A 9,229-nucleotide genomic window follows, 5' to 3' on the forward strand; every position below is an offset into this window, starting at 1 on the left:
AATTGGCATGGGACCAGACTCATTTCACATAGTTACTACATAGGATACTACATAGGATAATGACTATGGAGGACACTATGAAAAATACTTTAATAACACAAAATGNCNATGTAATAAGAATCTGCAGTCCTCAGGCTGATTCTTTGCATATGTGTTTGGNTCCTGTTCCAATCCTTGGTACTTTCTCTTCGTGGCCTCTGATATAATCACACACATCAGCAGGATCTGACTGCCATCACCCACCACAGCTCCCTTCAGAAGTTTCCAGATAGGACTTGTCTAACACAGCAAGGTTCATGCATGAGTTGTAAACACAACTTCCCTCACACTAACATTAGGAGGCCTGGGAGGTCAGAGGGACAACTGCACACCAAGGGGACCTGGACTTAAACCTGTGCAAGAAGACGGCATCCCACACTAGCAGTAAGCTTTACTGGTTGCAGACGGCAGTACCCGTGTGAGGAACAGTGGATGATGTGGGTTTGTTCCAGCTAACTGAAAGAAGTATTTGGAAGCCACTAAACCTCTGGGGGAGGGACACAGGAAATTATCCCAGATGAAGAAGCAGAAAAAGACACAGAGACGTAAACCACAGTAGCCTGTGTGGAGAGCCTTGCAGCGAGCAATCGCTGTGGAGAGCGGTGCGCGTGCCGCGAGCAATCACCATTATAAGATGGCGCTGGCCTCCGCTGTGACAAACTAGTAAACAAGCCTTGTGCGCAAGTGCGAGAGTGAACTCACTCCTAGTCACTGCCCATTCTCGGGGTGTAATAGTGGTGTGATGAGCGAGCAATGAATCAAGAGCTGTCACGCCACATCAGGTGCTGAAACGTCATGGCTGAGTGCTATATAAGGGACTCCATTTTCTGGGGTCGGGATCTTCCTGAGAAGTAAGCAATAAAGCTTTGCCGCAGAAGATTCCGGTTGTCCTGAGTGTGTTCTTGCCGGCGGGGACAAAAGCTTGGGATAAGCCTGCATCAGTAAAGAACTGCAGAAAGGAGATGAAGAAATGATGGAGTCTCTGCCTAGATATGGAAGGAGCAAACCGGAAGAATTCAGGGAAGACCAGAAGGAAGCATTCTCAGGTCATGGCAGAATCTAAAACTAACTATCCAAAAAGAATGGACATTCGCTGCAAATAGGCAGAATATTCAAGCAAGGGAAAGAGGAGAGTTCTTCCTCACACAGTAAATCCAAACAATTAATCACCCCAATGCACCGTCTTTAACACGAGCATGTTAGTGAAAACAAAGCTTGAATCCCTCGTGGAATGGGTCAGCAGAAGGGAAGCACGTGCAATTTGTAAGACACCAAAGTGTTGAGTGAAGGGGTTTGCCACGGCTCTCACTGGAAGACATGGAATGAACCATACAGAGTATTTCTCACGTCCATCAAGCATGATTATTGTTTTCTGACAAAGACTGAGGTAGCCTACATTGGCCTTGAATTTACTATCAAGCAGGGGATGACCAGAGGATCCTGCCCCTCCCCCTCACAAATGCAGAGATAACAGGGATGTGCCTCACAGTAGGCTCAAGCTTCTTTCTATCACAGGTCTGTTTACTCCAAATCACATGAATACACACAGGTTTGTGACTTCTTCCTCACCCTGCTGACCTGACACAAAAGCCTGGCCCCCCTAAAACAAGGCCTCGTAAGATTTTCCCCCTGATCATGGACTAGCTCAACAATTTCAAGCCCAGATGAAGACATGGTGAGGCAAGCATTGTGGGCTAACCAAACATTCTGTCTTCCCACCACCACCACCCCCACCCCCAAATTACTCAACCCTAACTTAGGGATGTGGGAGCTTTTCAAAGGTTTGAGAAAAGCAGCCCGCAAGGTGAAACAGGCTCCAGCTTCCCTGGTTGGCACTGTGCTCTGTAGTCTTTCCCTCGATGTGTTGGCTATTTGTGCTGTCTCAGCCCTAGTCAAAGCTTCTATAGTGGTTCCTTCTGGCAGATCTCCCTTCTGTGTTCCAGAATTTCCCAACATGCCACCGGTTGCAAATCATATTTTTTTAATCATTCTTAATTCTTTAAATGCAGAGAAAACGAATATAATCACAACCATTACAATAGGCCAGCTACGCTGTACAGGAGGAACCAGAAAACCCATTTGCTGAGGAATCTCACAGCAGCCAGGTGAGAATGGGGCACCAGGTTAGTGTGCTTCCCAGCAGAGCGGGTATCACAGGAGCAGGTAGTCAGCTGACCACCATTAGCTTGCAATTCTTGCCCTTGCACTATTATCTACTCCCCCGCTACCTACCTGCTCCGGTGTAGACTCGGGCTGCACGCAGTGTTCTAAGGAAACCTTCACAATCCCAAACACCCAGTCCCCTACCCTGCCTGCAACCTCACCTGTCCCAGCCAGTTGAGCGCGGCAAGTCCACGCAGCTTCTTCCGCCCTCCCACCTAGCCTAGGTCCGCTCCCCCTGAGACGGAACCCAGCTCCACAAGCTACGCTGTTCCCCCGACCAACCTCTAAGCCAGAGATGCTACAGGAATCTTCAGCAGCACAGGACTCCAGTCCAACTTTCGGGAAGATTCACGTGTGTTGATCAAAAGCCAGGTGGGATGTGCTTGTGACGTCGGAGTCACGTGGGTACTGTATTGCGAGGAGGACTTCCTGGAATCCAGGTAGGGCAACTTCTATTGTTCCTGGATTTCTTCTTGGAAGCCTGCAGTAGAGTGTGGAAGGAAAATGCAAAGTTCCTATGACAACCACGGGGAATCAGGATGGTTTTTGTAAAGAATACATGGCCTCAGAAGGCATTTTCCCCGATGCTGTAAGCTGCCCGCCGCCCGCCTGCACAGAGGCTGTACTCGCGGTGCAGCTTACAGCATCGGGAAAAATGCCTTCTGAGGCCATGTGTTCTTTACAGTTTTCAACTCCAGAGCCACAACAAGAGGTGTATGGATGTGAGAAGAGCCTTTCACAGAAATATTAGGCTTACAAGTCCTTTCTGGTCCACGTGTTCTGATTTTAATCTTACTACCCCCGGAAAAACATCATGTTGACTCAGTTGTACTTTAAAAAAAATAATGAAGCACTACGCTGATGTAGAGATGAAAATTATCTTTTAAAAAGGGATTTTTGAACTCAGCCTTGGTGTGCCTGATTACGCTCCTAGCTTCTCAGAGGTTACTGACAAATGGACCCAAGGCTGTAATGGACAATTTAAGTACACCTTCTTTCTAAATGAGAGGAAAACGTAAATACAAAACAAAACTTAGACTGATACGTGGTAAAGCAGTTTAGTGTAGTCTGACTACCAGCCAAAGTAGGCACCTTGAATGAGAGTCTGGGAATTGCCAAGACAAAAGTTCTGATCCAGGCTCAACTTTATTGCAAAGCAGCAGACTTACAAAGGCAAAAGCCACAAACCCAACCTCTAGAAGTGACTGATGATATAAATCACCTCATGCTGGCAGCCAGTGGCATAGATTTCCATTCTCAACACAGGTCTCTCTTATCAGGCAGGCCAAATGCAGAACTCCCAACACCTGCTAGTCAGGGCAGAACCTCCACAGTTTAGTACAACTTAGAAGTTGTCTCAATATGCATTCCTACAAATACATAATCCATGCTCCTCTATACTGACCCTCTGTGTGAGATATACATGGAACCAACGCACAGCTTGAAAAAAAAGTTTTCATGTGATCATTGAGATCCCTACAGCATAAAAGGTTGGTCAAGGACACAGAGACGGTACAAGCACCCAACAAAAAGTCCAACTCTCTGACTTTTACTTGCAAAGAACACCTGTAATCCATCTCAGGATTTCCTTACCTGTCCTTAACCCCCTCGAAAACATCCATATGTTTACCTGTGTAAAAAGATTTAGTTTTTGTGAGAGCTCTACTAGAATCTCATCAACATCTCCCTGTTCCCACACCAAACAGAAGGATACAGTGAGTGTCCCATGATCACACTAGTGAGTGTAATGACCACTACTGGCCCTTTATGTATTGTTACAATTCCCTAGGCAATGGTCTGCCATTTTCAACTTACTCTTTTCTGAGGCTAAATTGTTCCTATGTTGAAAGTCAGAGCATCTGCCTTGAATTCCCCTCGGTTCCTCAAAATCAGGACACAGAGATGATTATTTCTAAAGATGAAAAGGTAACAGAAATATCAAATAACTTACTGTACACCATGACCTCGCCTCTCCAATTCTCTAGGAGTCTCACTTTCATCTCTTATGAGGAAAGGGAATCTACTTCTCTACATCCGGTAGACTTTAACTGTCCCAAGACAGTCAAAGCCCAATGTCTCCTGACTTTGTAATTCAATTGCTCATCTGACAGTTCTTACAAGATTACTACTTCACCATAACATGGAACAGTGGAAACCTGCCTACTGCAGAAAGGAGACCTAGCCAATGAGCAAGGAATGAAAGGAAAATAGTGAGAAAACCCAGCTCTTTCAATATCATATGCATTGGGTCTGAGGTTGCTGATAGAATAATCTGGAAGCCAAACTTCCATCTTTGCTCTGAAGCACAGATATCCTCATTCCAGAGTTTGCTATGGATCTAACAGGAGAATACAGTGGGCTTCCAACGCAACTCTCCTGTGACCTAAATGTTTTGTGCAGTGTAACCCCTTGGGACTGTGAGAAGGGACACTGGCCATCCTATCACATGCACGGTGAAGCACTTCTCTTTTAATACAGAGTTCCATGTTGACCAGCAGGTTGTGCATTAGAGCCTTTTTTTACTTTCAACATTTTAAGCAATAGAGTTTGGAATTTAAAAAGAGAGAAATGAGCAGTGCCACCTAAGAGTGAGTTTCTGCAACACTCCTCACCTTATGCTGGTCCTTTAAGGAGCTTCCCTCACAGACTATAGCCCTGAGAAATCATTCTCTTTTAGAACGGATCTATGTCCATTGTAGCTGCCTAGCAGCTTATGGTTGATCAGGGACCACCTGAAAGGAGGTCTAGAAATGAAAAGGGCTGGGGGTTGGGGATGGGAGAGGAGTGGTGAGAGAAGCATGAAGCCAAGACAAAGTTCTGATCAAGGCTCACAGTTTAATTCTGCAGCTCCAGCTTATATGCACTTCAGCAAACAAAGCTCTTCCTCAGAAAGTTTCTCTACAAACTAACATAGATCGGAGATCCTCTTGGATACACACACTGTTCTTATGGCCTTGGCTACACACACTGCTCTCATGGCAGTACTCTGGCTCTCCACAATTCACAAAGGTTATTTCCATTTGTAATGATATCTGCATCTGTGTTACTCAGGAAATTGGTAACTAAGTCTACAGAGACTCCACTCACAAAGAAAACATTGATTCACACACACACACACATATATATATATATATATATACATATGAACCTATATATTGATTGTATGTGTATATATATATATGTGTGTGTGTGTATATGTGTGTGTGTGTGTGTGTGTGTGTGTATGTGTCAAGCCTAATCTTTGTTCTATGTGCATTTATGGGCACTTCTTAACTATTTTAAAAAAATAGAACCTTTCAACACATCAACCTTTCATTGTAATAGAGGAAGGGATTTAAGCATTAGGCTGATACACTTTCTTAGAGATCAACTCTAGGGGGTTGTTCATTTCTCTGTTTGCTCCAGTGTTCATATGGCATTTACAAGTCAATAAACAGCTTTCTAAACAAACAAAAAAAAAAACAACTGCATGGTATGTTGTCTAATTTTTTATACACCAAATTGTTATGGGCTTTTCCTAACATTAATAATGACTAATAACCAGTAACCTAAGCAGCTGTGATCACTATGCATACAGAAGGAGAGGAAGAGGGGAGAGGCCAACGCTCATCTTTCCTGTTTTAGTCATGGCAAAGCCAAGTAGAAGATGCTAAGTGAGTCTGACTGTGTGTCATCTCTGTGAAGCCATCCCTATCTTTTCCATGATGCTACACTGATGCAGGCCTCTATAGTCCTCAGCATCTGACCCTTCTAGGAAGCTCCTCACTTGCTCCCTCATGATGCCTCCCCAGGAAGATGCTGTTTCTCTGTAACCTGTATGACAGCCAGAGTCATGTGATGTGATCATTGCTAAAGCAGGTCAAGATTGAATATATGCAAACCGACTGCTTTGAAACTGATATTTGTTTCAGGGGGACACGTGAAGAGCTCCTCTTTTCACCGAGTCTCCTCATTGCTTCACCTATTACTTCTTACCCTTAAAAGCATTTCGTCCTCTCAACTTTGTGGGCTTTTCTTAATGTCATCCAGTACTTGCGCTACGTGTAGGGATTTAGGACAATAGTCTGGAATTGGGATGCCTCTCAGACTGTCTCCACAGAAGTGATCAATAGCTGCTCCAGTCAGGGTGTGTTGTAACAAGGCTCTCACTCATCCATGCATACTTTATGATTGGTTTTAGCTACAGATGTCCACGTACTTATTAACCACAGTGGATTCATGCAGGCAATGGCAGTGACATTTCTGGCCAATGCTGTTTCACTGTAGACATCACTGTACCTGGCTCTGACTATCTTGTCCCTACCTCTTTTCCCTCATGGATCCTTGAGGTTTGGCACTAGGGGTGTGATGTTGGTGTCCCACTTAGGTCAGTGCATCCATAGGGTATATTCCCTGCACTTTCAGGAATTGTGAGCTGTGTATTATTCTCCTTCTACCACACAATTCATATTTTCTGACAGATTTTGAGAGGTGCCTGGATCTCTGGGTAGAAAACTGTAACCTTCCCTCAGCCTGAATCTGGCTGAGCCAGAACTTGACCTTGCAGCCACTAAGGAGATTACCTAGGGTGGAGCTTTCCTCCCTAGATCACTCTATTGTTCAGCCATTGTCTCTGTTCCGCTTCAGATACTGCTACCTGCTGAGAGGCCCCTGAGCTATTCCGGAGACTATGCCCTATCCTGCACGTCATCACCTGCAGCTGGTTCCAGGCTCCAAGGATGAATTGGCGGGAATGGACCTCCCCCCACCCCTGTTTTAATAAATGAATGGCAGTCGCCATTCAAAGCACTTGGGTTCCTTTAGTTACTGTGCCCACCAATCAGAATAACAGGTTCATCACCACATTAACACCACCTGTTATTAGATGCAGCCTGTGGGATGCTCTTTAAATACAATTAGAAGATGATTGGTTACTCCAATAATATCAGGCCACCATTGCAACTGGAGGCTCATCTTCCCTACTATACTCCCAAGGTTCATAGCTGAGGAAGAATGTTTATTACTTTACACCCATGATAGCAGTCATGGTGCCATGGTGATGCCAAGTGTGCTGAAGGAGATGGTTGACAAAGTGCAGTGCTTGGTCAAGCTGGAAGACCCCCCCCCCCACTGCCCTTGATGGAAATTTGCTTAACACCTTTTGCTATACTTATATTTCTCACTGTTAAAGGGTCTCTCTCCAAAGGCTAGAGCTGCGATAATAAAAAGCTGGTGTAAACAAGAATGAAATTAGTGGTCACTCCCTGGGAAAGAACAGTTATGCAGAAAATTGAGTCTTTCTTAAGAATGTATTATTTACACACACATTTAGATCACTAATGAGTATTGTTAGGAAGTTTGAGTCAGAGAATTTGACAAAAAATATTAAAGAAGTGAAACTTAGGGAAATCATAGAAGCTGACAAACTGTAATTGAACTGCTAGGTTTTTATGTTCTGCTTTAGAAACAAGGAACTTGTATAAATAGGAATAGATTCTAATCATACAGTTAATGGCAAGCCTTGGTACCATTCTGATGGCAAAAGTAGGCAGTTTTAGGAATCCTGATGTTCTGCTCTTTACAGAATTGTGGTGAAGATAGGAATTGTACTGAAACAGGGGTTCATGACAGAGACACAGAGGAAAGCATTTTAGCTCTGTGAAGTGCCTGCCTTCGTGAACAGACTTGTCAGCCCAGAACTCTTCTGATAGGCCACCTTTGCTTAAGCAAGAGGCTGCACAGTATTTTAAGAACCAAAGAAAAACAGATGGTGGTCTTATGCCAAATATCAAAGAAATGCAGAGGAAGGAAATAGAAAATTAAATAACGGTCAGAGATATTAAACCTTTGTGGAAAGCCAAGGTTGATATAACAGGTATAGGAAATAATTTCTCCTCCATTAACCTTATGCCAAACTGAAACAGAATCCCATTCAAATAGAACCATCTTGTCTGGTATGTCTGTAACTGCAAGGCTTTACAACTCCATCTTAGAAGAAGAAGAAGATACTCAGTTTAAAGAAAACTGATTTCAGCATGTTGATTTTTAGTTCTCAAAAAATTGTTTGCTTGCTTTGTTCCTCTCTCAATATTCTTATGTAGTCAAGGAAGACTTTAGAAGTAAATGTATTTTGAAAAGCTGTGTAATCAATGAATTAAATTTCTGAGGAAACCATTTGGTGTATAAGTGAAGCCACTAAGAGACTTAAGGTTGTCAGAGTACACACACACACACACACACACACACACACACACACAGAAACAATACTTTCTGAATTAAACCGAATTAGAGATTCTATATACTGGAACCAAACATGACTGACAATGTGTTCTGTCAGTGTTTCCAGGGGAGACAACCACTAATTCCCATTCATCTCAGCCTGGCACCAATGCAGACGATTTCAAAGTCCAACTTGGTGAGAAATATAAGTAACTTACATACTCTACTCGGCAGAGACGTTTATTACAGAAGCTTGGGTGATGCCACCAGGAAGACAACAGTAACTATACTATGGCCCAGTACTTAGATTCAGGTCACAGAACAACCATGTAACAGCATGGTAACAATTTGATGGTTCACTGACAGTCACAGAAGAAAGAAATTTATTAATCAAGGTATAATTCAAACACACTGGATTATAGAGTGGTGGGATATTACATCAAAGATGTGTCTTTACTGTTATCTGATCATATTCTTAGCATTTGTGCTCATGGACATTAGGCATTTAACATTTCAAAAATAATTAGGGCTGGAGAGATGGCTCAGAGGTTAAGAGCACTGACTGTTCTTCCAGAGTTCCTGAGTTCAATTCCCAGCACCCACATGGTGGCTCACAACCATCTGTAATGGGATCTAATGCCCTCTTCTGGTGTGTCTGAAGAGAGCAAAGTATACTTCCATACATAAAATAAAGCTTTGTAAAAAATATCATAGTGGGTACACAGAGTTAGGGCATGCAATGAGATAGATATTCTTCACACTTGTATGGTTTTTCTCCAGTATGAATATTTTAGTGTTTAAGGTCTAAATTAGAGTAAATATATATATA

General features: G+C 43.3%; 1 pseudogene; it reads left to right on the forward strand.

Moving 5' to 3' along the window:
- The window catches only part of LOC110308534, a 21,797-nt pseudogene extending 14,941 nt beyond the window's left edge, over positions 1-6,856 (forward strand).
- Positions 6,857-9,229: the final 2,373 nt, after the last annotated feature.

This window comes from Mus caroli, chromosome 13, assembly GCF_900094665.2.
Source record: "Mus caroli chromosome 13, CAROLI_EIJ_v1.1, whole genome shotgun sequence".
In the NCBI taxonomy this organism is placed as follows: domain Eukaryota; kingdom Metazoa; phylum Chordata; class Mammalia; order Rodentia; family Muridae; genus Mus; species Mus caroli.